We start from the raw sequence: 27,317 nt of genomic DNA, 5'->3' as shown, positions 1-27,317 counted from the left end.
TATTTAACAAGACTTTGTTTCCATGGCTACGCAGTCTTCTGTACTTCAGTAATTGCACCGTTCAGCTCCATCGTATGACAGAGACAAACAGAACATGTCACAGCTTTAGATTATACAAGTCATAGAACATACACTTCATATGTTTAGATTATACAAGTTATAGAACATACACTTCATATGTATTAGATTTATAAAAGTCATATAACATACACTTCATATGTTTAGATTTATAAAAGTCATATAACATACACTTCATATGTATTAGATTTATAAAAGTCATATAACATACACTTCATATGTTTGTCATGAAGCTGCTTCACAGACACATGTGACACAGGAGTGTCTCTTTTGAAGAACAATTATCATTTAGTTTTTTTGGTCATAACAAAACAGACATTTTATAAATTCAAAGTACTGATTCTACACTGTTTACTTTTAGTCGAGGCACAAGTTATTATTAAAATACCTTTTGCTTTGGAGTCGTCAGGAGTTTACTTGAGATGATTCTGTGTCTGCAGTGACCTGTAGTGACCTGTAGTGACCTGTAGTGACCTGTAGAGCTCTGGTCAGCACAGACAGACTAAACTCACTGGTCAGCACTCTGAAGATGAGAAAGATACTCATTAGAACGTTGATATATTCTGCACATTTAACAGAGTTAAATGGAATATGTAATTGACAGATTTACATTTCGCTCTGTAACACAAAAGTTCCTCTTTTCACATTCATTTTTAAAGCTAGAACCAAAAGTCATTTATTTATGCATAAGTTTAAACCTTAGAAGTTAGAACATAACTGACATGTTTGCTAAATCTCTACATATTCCATGGAAGTAAATCCATGACATTCCTATACAAAACAAGCGTGTGCTTTGTTTAAACACAGCACACTTCATTATGAAATATGTAATAAAACCTCAAATGTCGTCTCAGCCCCTGTAAATACAGCACTGTCACTTTTAAACACCTTTACATTTATATATGTAAGATATGACCCATTATAGCAGGTTATATTTGAATTATTGGTTGTTTTTTTATAGCACATAATACAAACATCACTTTATTTCCCTTCTTTCTCTAGTTTTCCTTGATCTATGCATAACCTCTAGTCTCTTAGAACATTTAGTAAGAGAAATAATTAGTTATTTATTTGCAGAAGCACGAGCCATCACGACGTGTTGTTGCATCTTTGTGTAGCTAAACTTTAGCTTACGTTAGCTCGTGTTAACTCGTGTTAACTTGTGTTAACTCGTGTTAACTGTGTAATCGTTGTTTTACACTTCATATGGAACGATGTGTGAAATGTGAGGAATGACATACAAACACAACTTACGTGTATCGTGGTCTCGTCTCGTCACTTTCTTCTGCTTGTGTTTAGTTTCTGTCACGTGTTCTCCTGAGGCTCGTTCATGAGGGTCACGTGCGCGCTCGGTGCGCGTACACCGTTCACCGGGAGGTTAAAAATGTATTTTTTAAGTATTTTAGAAACAGTTGAAGAGTGAAATTCCTTCTATTTTATTTTTAGACTAAAAACAATTTAGCATGTTTGGTAATTTTAGAGGCCGAACTCCTGAAATGGTCCGACCAGAAGGCTGCATTCTGCGAAGTGGCCACTACTCAATTTGGAGCCAGAGGCAGAGGGGGCGTACCCTATCCAGATAATATAATACATCCATGGCCAAGACACATCGCAACGACACGACGAAAATACTCAATCCAGCCGAATAAAGTCAAAACAAGTTAATTTAAAGCGATTCCAGTGCGTGTCCCGATCGTTCGTGAAGTTCCTCTTTCATATAAACGTGTATATAAACGTGTACCGACGACACGCCGTACTTTAGCGCGGCCGGAGGGCGCGGAGGGGCTGGTGGGCTCGCTCGGAGCTAGCTCACGTCACAACAACACAACGAACGCAACGAAAAACGCTCAAATCCAGCCGAAAAAAGTCAAAAACAGTTGAATTAAAAAACTATTCCAGCGCGTGTCCCTATCGTACAGTAAAATAGAAAAAATATACTAACTATATTTACAAAATATAGGAGATAAAGCACAATAAGTGTGAGAAAGAAGAGAGAGCGTTTACACCGGGCTGCCAGCGCCTTATGACGTAACATAACATAACATATATATATATATATATATATATATATATATATATATATATATATATATATATATATATATATATATATATATATATATGTTATGTTAAAGAAAGTACACAGTCCCTTTCTATCTGTGGACCTTGCTGGAGTGTATAATTAAATGTAAACTGCCCAGTGTAATTTGTCTTGTCATTTGAAGGACCCAAGGCGTTTTCCCAGTGAACAGATGCTACTCAGCATTTCTCCAGCAACATCTTTCATATGGGTCACACTTTTATCTTACTTTTTTTTCTTGCCAGATGGTACAAGTTTGGGAGCTGACTTTTGGCTTTGTATTTCACCTTTGTGCCATGTTTTAATAGCTTGGAAATGTAGAACAGTTGTTCTTACCCAAGTGCCTTTGAGCAAAGTACTTGACCTCATGCGGTTTGGTCAGCGGCTGCAATCAGGCTGGGGTTATCCAAGGCAGGACACATGCAGAGAGACCTTTTGGTGGAAGGAAAAAATAATCATATGTTGCTTATCTTGGTGGTGGGCCAAGATATATAATATACAGTACTTGTTTTACACATTTAGTAAAATGATTCAATAAGAGAACTTATAATGTATATAATATACAGGTAACTAAGAATGTAGAATTTTACAATGTTATGAAAAATAAATCTCCCTTTTAGTTTGCCGCAATTATTGAAAATATTCAGATTTCTCACAATTTAAAGAATACTACCTCAATTGAAATGTACTGTTACGTAATTCATAATCCTGCAGTGAACAAAGTGATTTTAATGGGTAAGGATTAAAAAGTCAAGTGCTTGCCCAAATTTTCTTGGCAACAGCAGCCAAAGTTCTAAGGATTTATGTCCAAAACTTGAAGCGTTTTACAAATTACAAGTTCCAGCATACACTCACTTACTACTTAAATGTGATGAGCTGTAATCCTCTTCCCATAATGACATTTCCATTTATGTATATGAGTAAATGAGATAATAAAAAGGCTATTATCTAATTTAGCATATGTAGCTTTTTGTAATTCAAACTTTCTCTGAAGCTGGTGAAAATTCACCTTTCACAGAGACACGAAACAGAAAGAAAAAGATATTCTGCAATGCCACAGAATGACAATTAGTGTTGTCAGAAGTATTGAAAATCAGATTCTAAAACTTGTATCAAACTAATAATTTGAAGCATTGAAACAAAAAAAAAGAACGACATCTCACATTAATGAAAAAAAATTTGACCTTTTGTGAAGCGTTTTCAAATGATCTTATCAAAACTACAGTGTTTAATAAGAAAGCACTATTATTTTGTGTTAAAATTGTCAATCAATTGTATAAAACATTGACCCACAAAAAAAAATCATATTTAATTATCACTGTGGTATCAAAATCTGTATCGAGAATCGAGTATTTTCCTTAGTATTGAAATCAAGTTTGAGGCCTAGAAGTCTATCCATGAGGCTCAAAGTTTTGATTTTATACAAAAAGTAGATAGTAACGCTCATGTCGTGACCAAACACTCTCTTCAGCTAAGGGCCAATTGTATTCATTGTGAAGTCAATTTTGAATCCGGATGCCACCATTAAATAGCCAATTATTGTTCTAAAATAATGATGGCTTGACCTTTTCTTTATACCTGGCCTCATAATTAGCTTTCACTCTTAAAAGTCAATGAGATAACAACTATTCCTCTATCCTTAAAATTATTTTGTAAAACATTATTTATCAGTCTTAAAATTACATCTCTGTATTTTAGAAAGCAACAGTGAACGCCTAACATGGGGTTAAGACTTTATATAAACACATTTACCCGGAATAAAAATTAGACATTAGTCACCCGATTGCTGGTTAGCCTCTTTTGTGCTTTCTAAACTCTAAAATTAGATTTGTTCAAAATGTCAGCTTTCAGATAGTAGTTTTACTACATATTAAACTACATTTAAAAACCCACATTTGTATATATATTGTCTATGGTGGGCATTCAAGGCACATTAGCTGGAGTCGAACCCCCAAACTCGGGGTCAATTTATTCGACCAGTTGACCTAATGCTGAGAGCAAGATTCAAACCACCAACCTACATTGGGGAAAACAGTATATGTATCTATGATGCACTTCTATAAGCCAGGAAACAAAATATTGAACAAGAACAATGTTCTTGTCTTGGATTTATCCGTTCTCCTGGTCATCTTTTCTCCTCTTATCTGGTCTCATTAAACCCTGCAGACCTCATTTGTCTATGGGGCTAGGGCAAAACCTCTCAGATTGGTGCTTGTGAGCTGCACAACATCTGCACTTATTGATCCAGCAGACTTGAATGACCTTCTGATCCATATCACAGCACAGCCTTATCGCAGGCATGCAGGGATTTGACTGGGATTCTTAAAGTGCTCATTGAAGTTTCATGTGTGGATGCATAAATGGACCAAGAAATATGCAAATGGAAGTGCACAGAATAACAAGATATTATGTAATATTCATGGTGGTTGAAGTGTTTTGATCCAACATCACAAAGTTTCCATGCATTTAATTGCCCTCAGTGGACGTGTACTCATATTCAATCTCCTTTTAGCTTGCTGTTCTTCATGCATTATGTGTGTCTACATGCAGGCAATATAATACAAAACACTTGGTTGAAGGGTGTGTTGGTTCTCAGATTAGTTTTAGTATTCGCAATATCAGGTCCCCCAATATGTGTCAGTTCTTTTATATGTTTCAGTTTTAAGTTATTTAGTCTTATTGTACACTGAGTGTAGTTTGCAGAAACAGTGAACCTTGACATTTTTCATTTCTAAACCTCATAATGTTTGATAATATTCATCACCCAATTTGTGCAGTGTTTTTCTGGACCTTGGTGCATTTCCCAAACCTAAACTTACATTTCAACCTGAATAAACTACATCTCTTCTTCTATTTGCAGCAGTGCAGGCAGGGGGTTGTTGGGTCACGACTTCATAACAGCATTTGAAAATCGCTGTGATTGTATGCCTCACTGCTTTCAGAGAGAGACTTTTGGGAAGGAGGATGCAGCTGTTCCCATGGCAATGACAACACGGTACTCCTGCTGTGGGTCTTTACCTCTCTTCCTTAGATGATTTGGAGACAGGTCTGTCTGGACTTAAGTATGACAGGAATGTATCAGTTACTATTAGTCATTTTATTGTTCTATAATAACAGCAAATCAAACTTTACACCGTTGTCTTCATGGCCTTCTATTCTCCATCTTATGTTGGCTATAAAAATATGAACTACAAACATTTTTTTATTCATCTCTTCAAGCTAAATAAATATATAAAATGTTTATACAACAGCACAATTCAATGCCCAAGGATGTCTTTTGTCACATTCGCACAACCCAAGAAAAGCACCACTCTGCATCTCTTGAAAGACTAACTGTCAGGTTTCAAATCCTTCTTTAAAGCGTTAAACCATAAACCTGCTTTGAACAGTTACTACCTGAATACTCAAACTCACAGTACTGAGTTGGCAGACTCCAGATATCATTTCATAATACAGATTTTATGTCTGGTCAACAACTTGAGAGATGAGTGTCCGTTGTAACATCAAACATTAATGCACCATCTACGTCTTTTAAGTCTGTCCAAGTTAACTGTTTCAGAGCACCTAAACCCCATATCAAACTGCAGCAGCTGCAGCGAAGCCCCGAGCCACCTCAGCTTAATCCAATTTGACTGGCCATCACTGTAGGCCACGCTGGATTCAACACTGCACGAGGAGGAAAGGCGTTTTGAATGGAGACTCATGTGAGCACCTAAGAATTTTCAGGCTTACAAGTAAACATTTTAGTTTATTGCTGAAATTTCCTGTATGTCAAAATATAATATCTGCTACGTTAGCTTGTTCTCTGGTTTGAAAGTTGAACTAAGGCATTACAGTCATTTAGTAGCAATGGTTTGCCCTGGTTTGTATATGTCACAATGTTTTGCCATTTTGTTTAAAGGTGCACTACATAACTTTTCTAGTGGGGGGTCCGCAACTTGATCGCTGTCTCCATAGAGATGCTTTGCCTGGAATGTTTCACAGAATAATTTAAATGTATATTGCATTTAATTCATTGCAGATATTGTTTTTGCTAAATAAATACAGTGAAAACCATTTGCTTTGCCACAGTTCTGACTCCATGGCGATAGATACATTCAAGGCCATACTGTTGGGAAATAGCGTCCCCATGGAAACTAGGGCTGTGCTAAAATCTCAAATGATTGATATATCGTGACTCATACAAGTACCTGGGTGTTCATCTGAACCACAAACTGGACTGGACTCATAACACAGACGCACTGTACAGGAAGAGCCAGAGTCGGCTCTACCTCCTGAGGAGACTCAGGTCTTTTGGAGTGACAGGGCCACTCCTGAAGACCTTCTACGACTCTGTGGTGGCATCAGCTCCTGTACGGTGTGGCCTGCTGGAGCAGCAGCATCACAGAGAGGGAGAGGAGGAAGCTGGACAAAGTCATCAAGAAGTCCAGCTCCGTCCTGGGCTGCGCTCTGGACTCGGTGCAGGAGGTGGGGGACAGAAGACTCCTGGCTAGATTCACATCTATGCTTGACCATGAGTGCCACCCCCTGCAGGACACTCTGTCCTCTCTGGAGAGTAGCTTCAGTGAGAGACTGATCCACCCTCGCTGTTTGAAGATGAGATTTTGCAGGTCTTTCCTTCCTGCTGTTGTCAGACTTTATAACAAACACTGTTAGTCCTGAACACTCGCAATACTGACCTAACCATGTGCAATACCATCATATGTGCAATTACTGTCGTGATTCATGTGCAATTACTGTGAAATTCATGTGCAATCCATGTGCCGTCGTGACACATATTCATGTGCAATTACTGTCGTGATCACATGCAATGGTATTTAGGTATTTATTTATTTATTGTCTTTATTTTTTTTCCCTCCATGCCTTGTTGGGAAATGGGAGGTTTTGTCTATAGGAGTTTTTGTTTATAGATCTTCTACTGAAAGTGTTTTTCAAACTTCCAATAAGCGATCTGTTCTTTTCTTCTGTATCTACCTCTGTATCTACCTGCGTTGCATCAATTAAATTTCCCCATGTGGGACAATAAAGGAATATCTTATCTTATCTTGTCTTATCTTATACTAAATTTGTCGATACAGTGCAGTATCGATATATCGCGATTATTTTTTGGTATATGTTATAAAATTATTTTGTGACACCGCTGCAATTTTGCTGCAGAATATTTGACATATTCAGTGTTTCGATAATTAATAGGTGCATTTCATATTAATTTTGTACAGGTTGTGGTTTAATAACTAAATACATTTAAAAACAATTATTATTATTATTATATCATGAGCCATATGTCGCGAATCATAAGAGACCCTGTTATTCCCAGCCCCAATTGAAATAAGAGGAGAGCAGACCCTCCACTAAATAAGTTACATAGTAGATCTTTAGTTCATCATCATCATTAGCAATAACTGGTTCTAATGCTCCTGTATTTTATATACTTTCCTCACAATCAGTTACCTACCGTACCGGCTCCCCTTAAATACATTATGATTGGGTAGATGGAAACGTTTTTTTAAGAAACTTGTTTACACCTAAATTGGCCATCCTCCTTTCTGTTTCATCATTTTCCCATAATTTGGAAACTTGTCATATTAATTAATGTTTCTTTCTTTGAATGAAAGCAAAAGGTGCAGAAATAATCTTTTGGCTCCTTCCTCCCAGGCATACTAGACATCTGTCAGTCGTGTGCTCGGCCAAGTTTCTCTTTGCAACATCATTTGGCAGTAAAAAGTACAGATTTGTGGGCATCGTGCTGCGTTAGTATCCTGTAGAAGTTTCCGTGTTGCTTGCTCTTTCTCCTCTCTGCCGGTGTATGAGGCGCTCCCTGTAGTGTAAATGTCAGTGCGACGCTCATTGTAAGAGACAGAATGAACTTCTTGTCGGCTTCGTGAGCGGGGGTCCCAGGATGACAAGAGCTAATGTTGCTCACCTGAACAGATGCAGCAGCAGCACAGAGGTGGGACAGCCTAGTAAACAGGTTTTTTTGTATGCTGCATAGCTCGTACCTAACAGATCATGCAGGATTGAATGTTAACAGGTGAAAGTTTTTATGAGACAGATGCACACTTTCTATCACAGTTTTTGTGTATTTTTGGGTGCACTTCTTTACATCTAGTTGCTAATTGACATGCATGTATGTAGTTAATTTGATGTTTGTAAGTGTCTTTTTCTGCATAACCTTATTCTGCTGCTAATTTAACATTCACACAAAAAATTGCTATAAATGTTCTCCTTATTACGGCTGATGATGTGTGTTAGGACATTTTTAGAACATGCTGGACTTGAACCTCAACCAAGAAATTTACAGCACATTTTAGCTCACTCCTGGGGGTTTGCCACTAGTAACATTTCCAACTCTATTTCGATACTAAGAAATAACACAAAATAATAGTTATTTCTACTATGTGGTGCTGTACTAGTTCTGATAAAGCTCAAGATATTTTTTTAACTGTCCAGAAAAGGTAAAATTTGGTCCTGTTTATGTTTTTTTGTTTTTTTTAGTACCGTATCAATACTTGTTCAAATATAATAGTACAAGTCCACTGTATAGAATGTTCATAATAGGACCTATGGTAACAATTTCCAGATCAAACTACACACTTTTCTCATGTAATCTAATTAAATTTGGTAACATTTTTGGTTAAATGATCAAGGCAATAAAATGTGTAGTATTATAGAAGAAATATTACCAGATGTATGATAGTTTTGATAATATTTATAATAGTATATTGATTGCAGTAGTATTGGTGTCAGTAGTTGAAGTTGGGCCTTCAGCACATGCTTATAGTAAATTTAGCACCTTAGATAAAGTGGCAGTACTTATTCCTTAATTTTGATCCATATAAATGTGTTGTAAACAGACAATCTTACAACGTGTCTTCCATTTGTTCACTGCCTTGTGCCTTGTGCCTTCTGTATTAGGCCCATATCTTATCCTGCACTTGGATATGTCCTTAAGAGCCCCATTTAAAAACATTAGTTAACCTAATGGGACCGCATGTTATCTCCACAACACTCGACACGGCTCTGTTGCCTCTGAATATGTAGCTTTTTCCCGCACTGAGCTTTAATTATCAGAAATAGATGGTGTATGATAGTGTCTGCATTACAGGTGCCTTTTGTCTGTGTAACCCTAGGCGCCTCTCATTTAAATATTGCTGTGAAATTAGTTTGCATTGAAACTGAAGAAATATGCAGGAAAAGAGTAGAAGGCAGCGGTGCATTTAACCCAATTATCTGTGTCGTGTTTCCATTTGGTGCAAATTGGGTTCCTTAAGTTCCTGCAAAAAAGCAAGAAATCTCTTCTACCACAGGCAGGGGCGGAGACAAGAGTAAAAATCTTAAATAAAGAATAATGCATACTTGCAATGTAATATCATACACTATAGTTGTGATATTAAAAGCACCAGTGAAGTTAACAGCATAAAGTATCATTTAAGTTGCAAGCTTGCTTTGAGGATGGACTATTACTCCATATTGTGGAAAGGAAATATAATCTTGTTGCAAAATAGAAAGATTTAAAAAAGCCTGAACCAGTGTGGATGGAAAATCTAAAAGTGAAAAGACTTTGGCACCCTCTGCTGTTAACTGGGCACTCCAGATGGAGCAGTTTACACAGAACTGCAGAGCTGGGCCAGAGGAGAGAGGATGGTGAATACTGAGTGCAAGATTTAACCCATTCTGTAATTAATCTATGCAAGAAGTCTCAAAATAACATTGCTCTTTTATTGCATTAGAATTAGTATTAAGATTAAACATAATGGCTTGTAATTAGCCTGTTAATTATCATTTACATATCATTGTTTTACTGAGGTCTATTAACATAATTCATTTAAACAATGTGTCCTACCCAAAACACAAAATAACACTGTGTCAGAGTGGGAATCAAACCACAAACTCACTGGTCAATAAGGAAATGCATCTTACGTATGATATTTATTGTGATATTGTGAAGAGGTGAAATAATACTTTTTCTTTTTAAAATGCCTTTGGTACAAATTATCACTGCCATAATCTATTGATTTAAAATAAAAGTGCTTGAATACTATTAGGAGGCAAAGTCTGGATAATAATTATTGTTCAATACACAACCTTATTTTAATTCCTGCCTTCAACTGAGGGTGTCGGATTTACAATAAACGTAAATTAACAGGTAACATCAACAGATACCATATAAATAAAACTTACATGGTCACTGACTCACAGAGGTAAGATAATGAACACACTAGATATGCTACACGTTGGCAACCTACAAACAGCTCTTAAGACACCTTTAACCTTTAACTGACAAGTCTGAGTAGCTGCTGTAGTTGTTGCTGTGGCAACTAGAACTTGTCTGAACTGTGAGCTAACAGTACACAGAGAGAACTTTAACTAACTAGTTACATAAACTCCTGTCTTCATTGAAAAGGAGCAAAGCATTGTGGTCTATGTACTTCCCTCTGTTTTTTTAGTATTTATATATATTGTGACAGCCCACGATATTATATTGAATATTTTTTTACAAATGATTCTATTGAATACTAATTCAATAACTTGCAATCACATCGATCAATACAAATTTAAAGTGTTAATTTAAATCGGACCAAAAAACGGCAATTAAACTTTAGTGCTTCTGCGGAATAGTGCCAACTTCTTCTACCCAAAAACTCTCCTCTGTGTGTCCAGGAGATGATTCCCCAAGGGCCCTACAGACTAATTGTCCTCACTATTTGGTTCATCCTCTCCTAATACCTTGCAGCCTCCCTCGTGTTCCCAGGGGTACTGCTGCGACATCCGCTTGGCTATTATTTGTTAGGCCACTTGCTTTCTGCTTATTGGCATAGACAAACATTAATTGGTGCCACTGTATCCTCTGCTCTGTACATGCTGCGAATACCCACCGCAGTCGGCTGCTGTGTGGCGGCCCCTATCATATCTCCTATCTCGAATGCCCTCTGACGGGGCCAACGTCGCTGCTTTACCATTCATCATGCTCCCAGATTGGCTGCTGTACCACATGGCAGACTGATGGGTCAACCTCATGCTGGGACAGTCCTGGCTGGACTCTAAAGCAGTGTCCAGTGTCTGCATGATTGGAGAGCTGAGCAATGGCATTGTTATAGAGGCCGTGTCATAAAAAGAGGAGGGGTGAACGCATCTAATTCATCTCGCAAGTCATCGCTCCTGAGTATAAGTGCTTTAGACAGCGCCAATATCAGATTAGCACACCTGCACAAGCCCCAAGAGGGAAGGCATGGGACTCCTTAGTGGTGTTCCAAAGCAGGTCCCTGGGAGATGTACACCGGAGATTAGCCTATTAATATGTCCCACTATTCACACAGTGAGAGGGGCACGGGAGTAGTAGCGAGTCCAAACAGGGAAGAACAGAGCAGAGCAAAAGTTTTGGTATGAAAACTGCTGTAAAAATTGTTTTGTTCCAGTGTATTGTAAAATAACGTGTTTGGATCAAAATCAAGTCTGCGTCTAATTTTAAACCATTTTTATTGATCGGGATCCAGAATTACACATACAGATACACACATTCTTTCCTTACGAAGAGTGAGTCTGGTCACCACACCCTCCGTCGTGTCTCGAGTCAAACTCTAACATACCGTGCAATCAGATTTGTTTATTTCCTTGACACATATGAAAGAGACTCATTGAGTTTGGGTGGCTGCTGATAGTATGGCATTCTTTTATTTGTACATGGACAGTGCACAACAATACATTAACAAAGTCAAAGGAGAGATGCTGGTGCCTGGTTACTGAATGCTAATTTTCACCGCTAGTCCCTGGGCAGTTTGATCTATTAAAATCTGTTTTTCACACTTCAAACCTGTAAAAATCCAGTACAGAGCAATTAACCAACATTTCATCGAGAAATGGTCTAGTTTTAAAAGTTCTGACAAATCTTAGTAATGGACCAAGCACAAAAAGTTCAGATCAATGTTTAGATGTGGGAGATTTTCAATAGACTGTTATGAAAAACCCATTCTCTAAAAGAACAATTCAGAGGTATTTTGTAGCTCAGTGGGAGTCACTATTTCTAACCAGCGCACAGTAGGACCAGTTCTTGGCAGAGGTCTGTTCTTTTCAAGTGCATTTTATTTTCATCTTAATGTTATGCCTGTTCTTGGTGGTCTTGTAGTGGTTTCAGCCTAATGTGCAGTGCCATATGCAGCAACTGGGATGTGATGTTTATTCCGGTACGTTTAATAAGCTCCCATTTTAACAACTTCATTTATTTGAATACAGTGTGTAATGGTTATCTGTCATGTTCATAGACTTGCTGCTGTTATATTATCGGACCGCTACTGACAACAAACTACACTATTGATCAATTTTGCTTCGTTCATATCCCTTCAATAACATCTAAGCCTGAATACGATGAAGTAAAGATAGCCAGATAGTTTGCTAAGGCCCCATCGGTGTTGCTTTGTGTCCACCACAGCTTTGTCTTCAACAGTCGTCACATCACTGTCCCAATTTGAGCATATTCTGCAGCCAAGTCTATTTTTCTGTCTGACCCAAAACAACATGTTTCATCTCAGCCAGAGTTCAACTGTTGTGAGTGTCTTGGGTTGATCAAAGGAAGGAGGTTGACAGGTCATCATTAAGTAATAATCCACCAAAACTCCCTTTGTTAGATGTGTGGGTCTTGGCCAATGGGGCGTTTCTATATAGAGCGTTTATTTCGGAAAGGGTCACAGTGCAATGACAGGACAAAGCAGCTTGGAGGTGACTTTGTTAACACAAGGGGATAGTGCGTTTAGCCTCCACACTTTAATGAGCTTAATTTCATAGTAAAAATATGACTAGGGAATTGTACCCACTCGCTGCACATCACCATGGATACGCACTCTTACTCCGTGTTAATGGAGCGGAGACAGCCTGTTTTTTCTTTGATTTACAGACTGCAGTATTGGCTGGTTTTCTGTATTTACAATAAATAATATTAGACAAATTCCTAATTAATCTTGAGCTCAATTTTAAGATGAGATGAAATCAGATTAAATAGTTTTATGAAAAAAAGGTTCTATTCCATCCTGTTAATAGGGTAATACTCTGACATGATGTCAATCATACTGGTGCAATATTCCCTGCCCATACAACTGCTGTAAATAAGTGTGTTAATAAGAGTGTTACTTACTATTTCCTTATTTTCTTAAGTCTTCTTTAAGTTATCTATTCTCTCACTTCTGTACCTACTTGTGCGTTGCAACATTCAAATTTACCCACAGTGTGAACTAATAAAGGCTTATCTTATTTTGAGGAATTTTGAACATTCAAAATATATCAAATTTTCTTTGAATCGCAAATTCTTCTGTTGTTAAGGCAACTGTAGACTTCCACCATTCTGAATAGGACATGTTTGAGCTGATATAGGACATGGACATGGTTGAGCTGATATATATATATATATATATATATATATATATATATTTCAATATTTCAATATTTCAATATTAATATTTTCAATATTATGTTTGCTGTATCAATTCTAATGTGAAGGTATCAGAGAGAAGAAAAAACATTTTAAAACTCGTCTCTTCTGTCAGTTTGAGGACCAAAAATATCTGACTAAACTGGAATATATTATTGTTGCATGTTACCCATGCATGTGTAATGAGTAATTATGCATTCAGTCCAATTCTTTCTCGAGAGCTCAAAATGCTCTCTTCGACCTGCTGATGGAGGAAACCGGAGCACCTGGAGAAAAACCCACCCTGACACGGGGAAAAACATACAAACAGACTTGCACAGAAAGTGAGTCAAACCCGGAACTTTCTTGCTGTGAGGCCGGAGTGCTTGCCACCCACCCAGCCACATATCATGTTTTGTACGCAGACCGACTTAAAACCAAAATTACCATGACCTGTTTTCCCTACACAATATATTATTACACGCAAATGGGAAAAATAGACCTCCAAAATATGTTTAAAAGATTGTAATAATGCATGATGTATATGATTTAATCATGCCTCTAACTAAACAGACTTGACTCAAGCCAGTGCCGCTGCTGAAACAGTTTTGTGCAAATATGTGAACCTCAGTCTGTTTTTCTGCAGTGCTGTGTGACACACTCACAGAAGGAGAGGAGATCAGATCAGGGACAAACCACTGGAGCAGGCACTTTACAGACGGCTGCTCTACTCCGGACAGGTGGAGAGAGCAACTGCTCCTCGGATACAGGGATGACTGAGATGTCAGCTGTGGCCATTAAGCTAGAAGATTACAAACCATTCATAAAGAACTATAACATACAACATGCACTAATGAAAACATGTTTATGATCCATGAATCGTTTGAAAGGTGCACATAACTTTTCAGACAAAGGGGTACCTGCTTGTCTCCATGGGAATTTCAGTGATTCAATTTGTGTACGGTAGGCCTATTTGTCAAAGTTAACAATGATCAGTATTTTCTAATGCCTATGTAAGAAGAACAGGGCTCTCAGGCTTTCTCTGCATGTTTTCCTCTGCTGCCAACAACAACTACTCGTATGTGCTGGTGCGTTCGGCTCCGGAGCGTAGGAGAGAACGTTCAGCGTGTTATTTTGATGAAGTTGAGTTGTTTTGATGAAGCATAACACAACTTCATCTGAAAACACTGAATACTACATACAGACGTTTACTCATTGACGGTGTGAAACGTGTGTTTAAAGGAGGCATTTTACTGTGATAGACAGTTAATGCAGCAGAAGTGCTCATGTAATTTAAAAGTTTGGAGAATTTAGAATTGATCCAGATTATTGAAAAATTGCGATCCTATAAGAATTGTTTTTTTGTTCAACACCCTTAGCTCTTATATCACATTGTTTAAAGCTTCTCTATCACTTAATAGAAAGCATTGGATCAATTATAGCTTGGTCACTCTCCAATTGAGGATCCTCTCATGTGTCACACTAACCATGGCAGGGGCATAATCTTTGAGCATTAATCTTTATTATTCTGCAGAGCCACTACACATTCAAATCAGAGACCATAAATCCAAGGTCACGGTGGAAAAGGGAAAGAGAAAATGCTTCATTATCAAAATCACAGAACACTTTCAGTCAGTGTGTCATTTGGTATCGATTGGTATGTTTCCCATGTATATCATACTTTAAGTTTAAAGGTGCAATATACTTTTATGGTATTTTAAGCCCGCCATCTGCTTGTCAACAAGTTACAGGTCAGATCTGTGGAGATGCAAGCCCACTTACAGTAAGAATGCCTGTTTGTAAAACACTGTCATTTAATAAATTAACAATTTCTTAATGGAGACAAACAGGTGACATCCCCCCACCAGAAAGGTTGCATAGTGCACCTTTAACTAGTGTTGTCATGGTGCTAAATTTTCAAACTCAATTTCGATACAACAGAAAAGGGTTGATACTCATTAACGATTTATACCACGATAATAATAAAACCTCTTTTTGTTTCGACAACATTTCTTTACCATTATCCTTTAGTCTTAGACTAGCTCTGATATAGATTAAGACCATTCTAAATCTATTCAGGGAAAGACAAATTTGTCCTGTTTTTTGTTTTCAGAATCAATACTAGATTTGTACTAAATAGTGTGCAATGTATAGTGTCGGTACTAGTTTTAGTATCAATACTTGACAACCCTACTTTTAACATCATATTTTCTGCAGTTACTTCTGTTCTATAGTTAGAGTCATTTTGTGGTTTAGTGAAGACAATGTACAAAATCTAGTCCCCTAAACTGTTGCAGACACAGCAGCTCTGGCTTATTCACTGATTGGGCAGATTCAATAGGTGATAATATAGGAGATGTAATGTCCAGAAGAGAGGATGATTGATATGCACTTTAATTGAAAGGTAATTAATTTAATGGGTTCCTTTAAGATCTGCAAAGTAGATGGTTGTGTGTAGTTAAATATTAAAAGGGAACTGCAGCGACTTGTTTCTTTGCTGTGTTCATGTTTCTCCTCAGAGTCCTCCAACGATACATAAAAGCGCACAAGCGCGGTTGACCCCTGTGTGACCCCTTTCATCGTATTGACTTTAGTTTCCACCTCTGCGCTCCATGTTGGTCATATATATTTGGGTTCTGGCTCTGATTGGATGGCCCCTTTCTTGCCAGGCTGCTTTTTTATATAAATATTTTTTGGTCAAGGTAAAAGTAGAGCTGGGCAAAATATTGAAATTCACATAATGTTGTGAATCTTTCTTTGAAGATTGTAATATTGAGCATATCTTTTATAGAAAAAAATGCTTTTTATAGACATTTCACAGTATTTTGGATTGACACAATATCGTCTGACTATCATTATTGGAATACTCCAATAAGATACAGAGATATTATTTTCAGTCAATATCGCTCACTGCTAGATACAAGGGGGTTTATCAAATCTGTCATGTTTTATGTGAATTGGCTTTTCACTGTTACACATTTGCTCTCTATTATTACCTATAGTACTTAAAATAAATTGCATGTAAGGAATCTATACTATAGGTAATCTACATCAGTCTTGCTGCCAAACTGGCAATTGTCCAGAATGCAATTAATTTGAGGCCTCTTGTTCCAAAAGGTATGGCCCTTGTCTACTCTTTAGAAACAGCAAGAAAATACTTGTATGAGTACATTAACACAGGTGTACTAGCGACAGGAACTATACTATCTAACAATACGTCACAACATACTTCCATACAAACTTCGTTATCGTTTCATACAAGTGATAACCAAAGAATTTCCCTCTCCATTGTGTGCTGGGCAGCTAATTATTTTATCATAGGGATTTTAATTAGCAGTATCTCACAGCTGTCTGCTAAGCCACAAAAGCTGCGGAAGATAATGCAAATAGTGTACTGCAGGTTTTTCACAGGCTTTACATAGGGGCTACAAAGGGAATGAAGACTGTACAGGATGAATGGGAAAATGACGATAATATAATGCTATTGGGGACATTTTCTTTTGGAGCTTAAATTCTGAAGTAACTGTGGACTGTGTTTGAATTATTGTTTGAGTATTGACAAAAATTACAACCTCTTGCAAGTCCAATGTCAAGTAAGTTGATCAATTGTGGGTAGTGTTGAGATTGTAAAAAGGAAAAAATGTATACGTATTAATCAATATCCTTTTCAAGAGCTTACATTTGGTCTGTTCTGCGAGATATAAAGTCTAACAAAAGAGCAGGGGTGAAGGCGACAGTAAAGAATTGGTAAGATTGATTAATCGGAACACAGCCCACAAGAAACAATAAAGTAAACAGGATATGAACACTAATGACAAAATTAAAGGGTTCTCATATCCTTGTCTGTTATTAATAAGAAGCCGTATATTTCATCCTTGTGCCTCTTGTCCGCCCCTTCACTTTCCGTAAAATAAATGACATCCTTTCCTTGCTCGTTTGTGAATAATGGCTCAGATGACCTCTGACCTTTCTGATTTTCAAGAGCACAGCGGTCTTTCTAATTCATTTGGACAATGAAAATCAGATCAAGCTTTAAAAGTGTGAAAGTTCAATGAATAGTCCATAACGACAATGCACAATTATATAACATTTGTAACAGGACTAGTAAGTTGAAGATTTGTCACTCAGCTTTTGTCAAACGGATTAACTGCACCGAATCTGTACTCAGATCATAAAAGCTAGTTTCTTGAAGGTCTTTCTTTGTGAGGACGAAACAGCAAATTATCAGATCTTGGAATCAAACTCTCACTACCAGGACTAGCAGGTTGTTCTTTAACCACATTGACCAGCGTTGTCCCCATTGACCATTCAACACACTGGTTTGCAGTTTCCTGAGACTGATACCCTCACTTGATGTGAATCTACTGAATGCTTTTTACCATTTCATAATAGATCCACGAATAGAGTGTTAATGCCACATACAATCGGTAAGCACTATTTCCTTATACAGTCTATTTCAATTTTTGGAGCATATTTGAAAGTGAAAGCAAGACAGCACTGGCTGAAGACAGGATACCATTATATTTATCTCAATTAACATTGAAATAGCACAAATTTGGATAAAGTCTACACTTTTTTTTAACCTTTAATAGAAACATTGTGGATAAAGAAGATGAAGTTTTCAAGTGGAAGGTGCTTGTCAATCCCCAGAGCGGCATACAGCCTCATGGAATATTTACATAGTCAGAAAGAGGAGGGGGCGCGCATGGGGCTGTGTGGGAGAATAAAACCCGTGGCTACGAGCACATTCAAAGCAAGTGGATAAAGGCCCCCAGGATTCATGCAGCGTAGCATTGTCTCCTACAAAAAACTGCTGGGAAAAACACCTTGATTTAAAATTCAGTTCTAAACCCAGACACAGAAAAGGCAAATAGCATCGTGAGGGGAATGTAAAGCAGGAATAAGTAACTCGCATTGTTCGGTCAAACAAGCAGCATGTGCTTTTTACAATTATAGTTAGTGGTGTCTTCTGCAATAATACTGCTTACATATTATGCATCCGGGGAGATTTATTTTCTCTCCAGGTAAAGTAATATTGGTTAAAGGAAGATATTTCTTTCTACTTTCTTTACTCGCACGGTTTACACAGAGACAGAGACACACAGATTACTATTCACTCTCACATTCATGCTCTAGGGCCAATTTACAGTTGCCAGTTGACCTAACACATGCATGTCTTTATACGGTGGGAGCAACCCGGAGAGAACTGTTATTTAGATAAAATGTAATCGGAAATACATTATTTACCTTTAGCTCTGCAACTCACTCACTGGTCCACAACCACTTTTCTAATCTATAAGCAAAAGTGTGACAAATTAAATATAGTAAGTGTACTTTCTCTACAGGTTTATTGGGACTGCAGAAGAAATATATTTAATTAATAAATATTTCAATTATGAGTCAAATTGTAATCAAGCAAGTGGGGGAGAGAGTTTAAGGAATATTTGGATTTAAACAACAAAAAGTCTGAATGGCGGTGTTTGAATATTGTTTAGGCTGCATAAGCATCTATAATTTATAATTGGATTTGTCTAGTGCTATTTTCATATTCAGCATCCAGGGAATCATTGAAAACATCCCCACTCTCTTACACATGTATCAAAAATTAAAGTGAGTCTATTAATATTTACACAGCACCATATGGTAAACTGGCAAGTGTGTGGCAGTGAGATTTGGTCGGGTTTGGTGTGTGTCAGCAGGATTTTTTAAAAAGGCGATATCCAAAAAGCATATTTCTCAGAATTGACAGCAGAGTCGTATTTAACATCAAAAGCGCCCAGGAGGAGAGAGTAATAAAAGATGCTGGGGATTATGCAATGTTGTGCTCCACTTTGATTGGCTTTTGGGGGCTGTTTGAGATAACAGCTGCTGATGAGGCAAAACATGTTTTTGATTCCAAAAGGGTATGTTCAACCATTGTATACTCACTTTTTTATTCTGTTTCTTTTCATGGCATTAAAGCTGAAGCCTCTGACAGCAACACCATGTGCATTATACCACGTTAAGATCTCTTGCCATATTTCTATAATGGCAAAAATATTAACTTAAATGAAAATAAATCAAATTGTGAGGCCAAAATTATGACATAATCTCATCTTGTCTCATGGACTCAATCTCATGTCATGTCTCGTCTTGTATAAATTCTGTCTTGTCCCATCCCCACCAGATAGGCTCAGTTTGCCAGACTTTGATGAAAGAATTATAGAATATATGGAGCTCCACTGAAGGTACCTAAATCTAAACTGGATCATATTCAGGGGTATGTTTGTCTCCTCATTAAAGCCATGGTTAGGGGTTACAGATAGTGACCCCAACACTACAAACATCACAATTTTAAGTCATGGCGCTCATATCCACACTTGTCATCAATTCGTAAAAGAAATATACCAAATTAAAGGTAAGATATTACTTTTATACTCAACAGTAGGCGCATTGTTCCTCTCTTTAAATGTTACAGTACAAACGCATTGCTTACTGCTTGAGTAAATAGTGCCTTAATTACCAAGGCTTTGTAATGATAGTCTATCCTAACATCCGGGCTTGTTCCAAAAGACTGTCAGAGCACTGAGGCAGAACACCATCTTTAGGCTTTCTAAGAGCTGTTAATTCAAAGTCCAAACACTGAGTGAGTGTGAATCTGTGACCACTGAAGTTAGTCCAACATTGATTAATTGAAGACGGCACCTACACTGTCTGAGCACCCCAACTCATTTTCAGCCTCATCGTGTTCCTGTTACACTGTGTACTGTTGACAGGCTGTTATCAATAAACACAGGGGAAGCTATTAAAAACACATACATCTACTCTGGATACACAGGGACAGGAGAATACAACTTTTGGATTTGTGTCAGCCCCTCCCAAGCTTGGTTTTGGTCAGCATTAATGGTTGTAATAAAGCTGTTTCCAGACTATTGCACGTTACAATAATACTTTACTACATCTCTGTTACGATAGTGTATGGAACCATAGAATGGACATCTCAGGATTAACATGCTTTTGATCACTGCACACGCATTGTTTGCAGATAGGGCCTGGTCTGGTGTCCAATTCAATGTGTTTTCACAGCAGGGAGGGGTCAAAGGTCAAAGTACTGGTGCACTATTTATTTCCCCTCATTAATCAAACAAGGTTACTCCAAGAATACTTCGAGTGTGGGGTTTAGAGTCTACAAGTAGCTCATTTTCCTAGGTTTTTATGATAAACAAATTCAATTCAATTTATTTTTGTGGGGCGACAGTGAAAAACAGATTACATTTTTTTCATAGGGACTTGGCAATGTCCACAAATGTGAATACAGCTGATACTAAGGTACAGAATCTACTTTATATCTGTATTTTCTATCTGGATCCATGCCTAAATCTTTGTCCTTTAATTTGCTGCTCTCTTGTTTATTTCCTAGTTTATTTTGCTATTTTTTATACAGGTCTCTTTTAATACGGTAAATGCAATTAAGCTATTGTGTTGGTTGTAGAAAAAAATGCAGTTGTATCGTCTGGACTCAGAGTCAAATCACAGTTCAGACGATACAACTGAATTTTTTCTACAATGGAACACTCCTGGACAAATGAGGGATTAAACCGACCTATTGTGTTGGTGACATTGTTTACTATTGGCCTACTTGGATTGTGCCATTTTCATACTCTGCATGGGTCGCCCATCGTGCAAAACGCCCTCACTATGCATCTTTTTGACAGCCATTGATTATCTCATACGGTTAACATACATTTCCTTTGCACTGCTGAGGTGTTTATGATTGCTATACAAGAAGACGTGCTACTGCCCCCATGCACTTAACCTCCTCCAGCACTGCAGCCCTCCGCTATATCTCCAGCAGTTTTAATTAAACATGAGGAAAAATGTGAAAACACTCCTCCAAGGTGCCTATAGACTTTAATTTCTTAAAAGAGCGCAACATCGTTAGCGTAATGATGGCATTGAGCCGCGAGACGAGCTTGTATGTTAGTGACGTGGATGAGTGGGGATACATGGGGAGCATTACTGTAAGATCTTTATAATGTAAATAATGTGTGGTGAAGCAGCAGGCACAGCCCACGCTAATGCCAGCACTGTTGACACTAGACATTTCCAAGACAAACTTTGACCTTTGTCTTTTAAAAAATAAATATGCAGTTCTCTCTGGAGGATTTTGTGTGACAAAATGAAAAGCTTAAATGCACAATCTATGAATGAATTATATATTTCCTTAATTCATTGAAATTGTACAATGAATTACATGTGCAATTAATTAATTTAAAGTACGAAAAAGGAATTTAATGCACAATTAATTAATTCACAATTTCATGGTGCTGGTACAAACATTAAAATGAGACTCATTCGTCATACTCAGAGGGACTGTTCGAGTCAGTTTCATTACAGAGGGGCCACTGCTATTACTGTGATGTTGCTTAGATTAGCAGAAAAAACTGTGGAAATCACTATTGTTTTGATAAAAATGCCCTTTTGAGTGTTGGTGGACGATCCTAAAGCTCCGTGGCACGTGCCCAGCCCATCACCTCCCGGTGTCAGAACAGCACAAACATGACCAAAGCAGCGTGCAGAGCAGAGGCAGAGCAGAGGCAGAGCCGAGGAGCGGTGCAGGCTCCGGGTGTGATGCGGGCTGGAGAGAGAGCGCTTCCACTGGGCTAATATCTCAAGCTGACGGACATTGAGCAACATATTAAGACACTTTGCATACCATCATCCATGGGATTTGTGTGGATACTTAGTTTACTGCATTCACGTGTTTATGAGGAAATTGACTTGTGCATCGCAGCTGCTCCTGTCTTCAGTGGGGGCGAGGAGGAAGTGAATAAGCATCCGAGTTTAGCGAGAAGTGCATTGTGGGAATCATTGCTTTGTCTCTTGCACTGGCTGACTATGGCGTGGCTCTGTCCTTGTACCACATGGGCAAATGTTTGGTGCTGATGCTTGACCAGTGCCTCATGTTGTCTTTGCTTTACAATGTATACAGCAGACAAACAGCAGAGAATCCTCCTCGGCTCCATCTTTATATTCACACTTCACAGTGACGTGCCGTGTGTAATTATGCACGTAATTGGTACTCTCTCGAAAACAAACAAAAATACCACTGTGACGAATGGTGTCATCATGATACTAACATTTAAAACATGATCCTCATAGGATTAAAAACCCTGCTTTTATATTTTCACAATAAGCCAATGACTGGGGTTGTCACAACAATAGTAAAAGCCATTTAATTCATAATAAATTCTTACATTTATTTCATGTACTTGTGCTCTTATACTAGGTCAAGACCATTCTTAAACAAGGAGTGATTGTTACAGTTAACTAAAAATTGGTCAGAGATTGTTACTGCTAGGCTGAAATATGATGCAACTCCATTGTCAATAAAAAAGCAGTGTTGCCAGATGGCGTGTGTGAAATGTTAATAGTGCTAACAGACGCTTTAACAGTGATTATCTTTTTTTTCTTTTAGGAATATGTTTGTGCATAGGTTTCACATTAGACATTTGCTTTGGGTAAACACAAATCTGGCAACGCAATTCTGGTGCATTTAAATCAACATCTTAATGCGATGTGGAGATTATTGTTGATTAGATTAACTATCAATGGTACAATGGGTAAATTTGGTTAGTTCTTGCCTGTTCTTTTGCCACATAATACTACTGTACTTGGAACAATAGTGTAATATTTTGAATAGGAGCAATTTAAGACAATTTTAATAATATGCTGTCATTACTATGTTATGTTGAAATTATGAGTATTCTTGAAGTAATGGTCATTCTTTCCGGCTTTCCACAGGGTTGGGTCAGTCTGAGAAATAACATATTTTAAATCAGAATTTGAATATGTAAAGAAAATAGGATTATGGCACTATACATAATGACAGAGGTAAAAACTGAAGTAATAGACATTATAACTAATTGAGTTAAGTAAAAAAGTATGATGCATTGCTATGTAGAGATACTCTGCTCTTCCTTTAAAAGCATTTTGTATTTCACTTAGCAGATTTCCTATGTACTGGGCATGCAACCATCTCTTGAGTTTCAGCTATTGCCAAATCCACACAAATAACTGCAAAATGTGTTGGAAGAAGCTTAAGTGGGTGCAAATCCAACAAAATGTACAGACATAAAACGTTAGAAGCTCAAATTAAAACTAGGATACCAAATTTTCAAAAAGCAAAAGGAGAAAATACTTAATTTAACTGTGGTAGGTGATAAAAAATAAATGCTGTTTTGGGAATAGTATATTCGAGATGTATATTGTCTATCAAAAATGTGTCAAAAATAGACCAAAATGTCTCCCAAACAAGGGTATAAATTGATATTTCCTTTGTGGTTAATTTTATGGTCCAGTCATATTTTGTACAATATATTTTATATAATACAATACTTGCACCTCAACCAAGACATTTACAGGCACATTCCTGATGAATATCATCATCTAGATATTGTCTATATATGTCAATCCCACCCACCTGTCTTTTACAAACCCTTTGGCACATTGTTAATGTTCATATGCATTACATTTTAGGTGCGTGCTGCTTTTTCATACGATGAAGAGAAATTTGTGTGGACCACAAAAACGTAGTCAATCCTAGCACTGACTACGATACTCTTACTTCTGGGTTTGTGCAAGTAAAAAGACTAAGTTTAATGAAGCACGTGCGTGCAGCAGTCTGAGTTTGTCACAAAGTGCTGCTTTTACAATATACTCTATTTGGCGAAAACACATTATAATAAGTTGCAAGAATAGAGTTTAGTACCTCAGTTAGACCAAATAGTGGTTATTATTAATCTATGTGGGATGTTTTGCAAAAATAATTCATTTAGGACTTAGTACTTTACAAACATAAGAAAACAGAATGTTACTTTTTGACCTTGAAAATTCCTGTGTCTAACAAATTATGCAAAAATGTATGGTATAATTAACTCACCAGAGGAATTAAGTTAATTTGTTTATCAATAAGTCATCCAGCTGAGCGTCCTGCTGAGAAGGAGCAATAATCACTGAGCTAAACAAATGCAACATATGGGCGTCTTGTTTGTGCCCGACTTGAGCTCCAAATATGAATACATTTTACAGGGACCAAGGACTAGACCTTGGACTTTGTCTCCTTTTGACAAACAACTGAAGGATCCATAAGCAAGTACCAGTACTGTGGGCCTTAAATGGGGAACAACCTGGACAAGGGTCAGTTAATCCCAGCTCAAAACATGACATTACACGTTACAGTTTTTTGTTTCTTTTAAAACATTATTTTGAAACTTGTTTTAGTTTGATCACTTGATTCTAGCTTTTATCTGCACAGGGGCTTACTTGGTCAAATCATAGAACATTACTCATCAGTTCATGCAGTTCTCGGGCTCTTTCTCAGAACAGAACACACAGATCTCATTGAGAAACATACTCATTACATATTGTAAATGTAGTGTAAATGCAAATGTATTTGCTTTTCTGAAATCTCTCAATTTTGTCCAGCATAAACATCTTGTTAAATTAATGCATGCATTCATTTAACTTCTATTCATTACACACATTTTTGAATACATCAACAGGTCTAGGGAAAAACACCTGCAAAGTCATATTTGTAAAGTCTGAACCCAATTGCAGCCTGGACTTAACCAGTGTCACTATCAGGACTAAAACTTCTGAGCTGCAGCATCAAGAGAAGGAGAGAGCATAAAGAAACACCTGACAAATGCTGGAGCTTTTTCATGATAACATTTTGGGGGAAGATTTATCCATTTTTGTCAAGCGTGTCAAAGCAATTCATTAAAAAAAAAAATCATTCAGGGACAAGTTGCATCAGTTGTATCTTCCATGTCTATTTTTTGGTGGAAGATAAGTATGACCTTAGGATCAAACTTTATTCTAAAGTTATTCTATACATTGCCTCACGGTACATGTTGGAGGGACATTAAGCAAATTGCCCCACATCCATATTTCAAGAAAAACTCATGGCCCATGCTGACATTATACCGCTATTTTAAAATGTGCATGAGGAATTGAAACAGTCAGCTCAAAATCTGAATTGATATGATGTTTGTGGTTGTACACATCTTTCGGTGTCAGGTCTTAACAATCAGTCTCTTGGTCAAATCCACATCCTTCTTGCTGAGAGGTTAGAAAGCTAACAACTCTCCCACCAGGCAATCCACAGGGACATGCCGTTGTGCAAATTGACCATTGTTGCGTTTGAACCCTGCTCATGGTATTTGTGCTCGAATGGGTACATTTGATAGATAAATGAATTAAAGTGGCTGGCTTAGGTCAATTGTTTGTTTGTTGTGTGGTCAATAGTGTGTGTTTATCACAGGTTAGTTTTGTAATGGACACAAATGCGGTAAAACAGCCATAACCTCCAACAGGGATTGTGTTTGGCAGCCTGACACACAAACATATGGGAGCGGGGCCGCACACGCCCAGGCAGGAGCAGGTGATAATGGGGCTATTCTTTATGTGAAATCATGAATAATTCACCAAACCATGTACTCAAACGGATTCTTGAGTTGATGGAATAACATGACAGCTTCTGCAATGGCTATTAGATGAGAAATATCACAATTGTTTTAGGGATTCAGGCGACGGAAACTGATGCAGCGAATGTGCGACTTGTAATCTTTCCGAATCTTTCACTGAATTCAAGAGCAGGGCATGGCTGAAAATGCAAAACGCTTTGCATAATATCAACACATTCATATAAGATACATTAGGAGTGAACTAATGTTTGACCTCTGTGCTCATTATTCAGGAGGTGAGCTTATTTTTTTAAACATGAATGCCGAGGGGGTTTTACTTTTATCAAGGGATTTAAAAAGAACATTTGAGTGATATTAGTAAAATGTGCGTGATTAGAGGTACATAAAAAGGAGTTCCATATTTTTTGTACCTAATCAGATATAGGAAATAGTACTTTTAGTCATTTATTTCCTTATATTTGGTTTCTTCCCACCCAACTGTTGCCTCACTGTTGAAGCTTGTCTACTCAAAAGATTGTAAAGCTCTTTTAATTGCGCACAGAAACACTTTAATTTAAACTCTTAGTTATACAATCAGTTTTCACACTAGCCCAATCTATTATTTTGCATAATCAGATGAAGTTCCCCAGCATAATGCCCTTAGCTATTGGAACAACCAACCGCTAACAGATGAGAAATAAATGTGATGTTGGGAACAGCTCTTCACAAAAGTCTATTATTTACCCACATCCAGAGTCTCTGAACAAACACCAGTAAGCTCCTACCCTTTGGAAAATGGACTGGCATGAGGTCACCCCTGATGAAGACAGAATTAGAAATATATTCACAGTTCATGGCAACTTACTGGGGCTGGCATTTCCAATCTCGTTCCGAAGTCTGGCAACACATTCACATGTTGTAATAACTGCCCATAAACACCATTTTCCGCAAATCTTATAATCAGAGCCGAGTTTTGGCACCGTTTTTGGAAAGATCCTTTTCTTGCCCCCACTTCACACCAAAACTTCCTCGAAAATAAATAAACAAATGGGCTCTTGCTGCAGCATCTGCTCACATGGAACGCTTTCAGACGCGGCCTGAACGAGAGGGCCAGGCTAATGGGAGTTAACTGTGCACAGCAAAGTGATTAGGGCTACTGACCCATCCTCCAAAACAAGGAAAATATAATAAAGTGTGTCTGTAAGTCCATTCCAGTGGTCTTGATAAGGGCACAGTCTGAATCTCGATATGCAAATACATTTTAATATGCAAATTGGCCAAACTCAACATGTGTGAAGGTCATGTACTCTAATTT

The sequence above is a fragment of the Eucyclogobius newberryi genome, unplaced genomic scaffold, assembly GCF_026437365.1.
Source record: "Eucyclogobius newberryi isolate DKJ021-1_F unplaced genomic scaffold, fEucNew1.0.hap1 SCAF_8, whole genome shotgun sequence".
Lineage (NCBI taxonomy): Eukaryota > Metazoa > Chordata > Actinopteri > Gobiiformes > Gobiidae > Eucyclogobius > Eucyclogobius newberryi.
The sequence above is the reverse complement of the archived record's forward strand: the minus strand, read 5'-3'. Positions refer to the sequence as shown.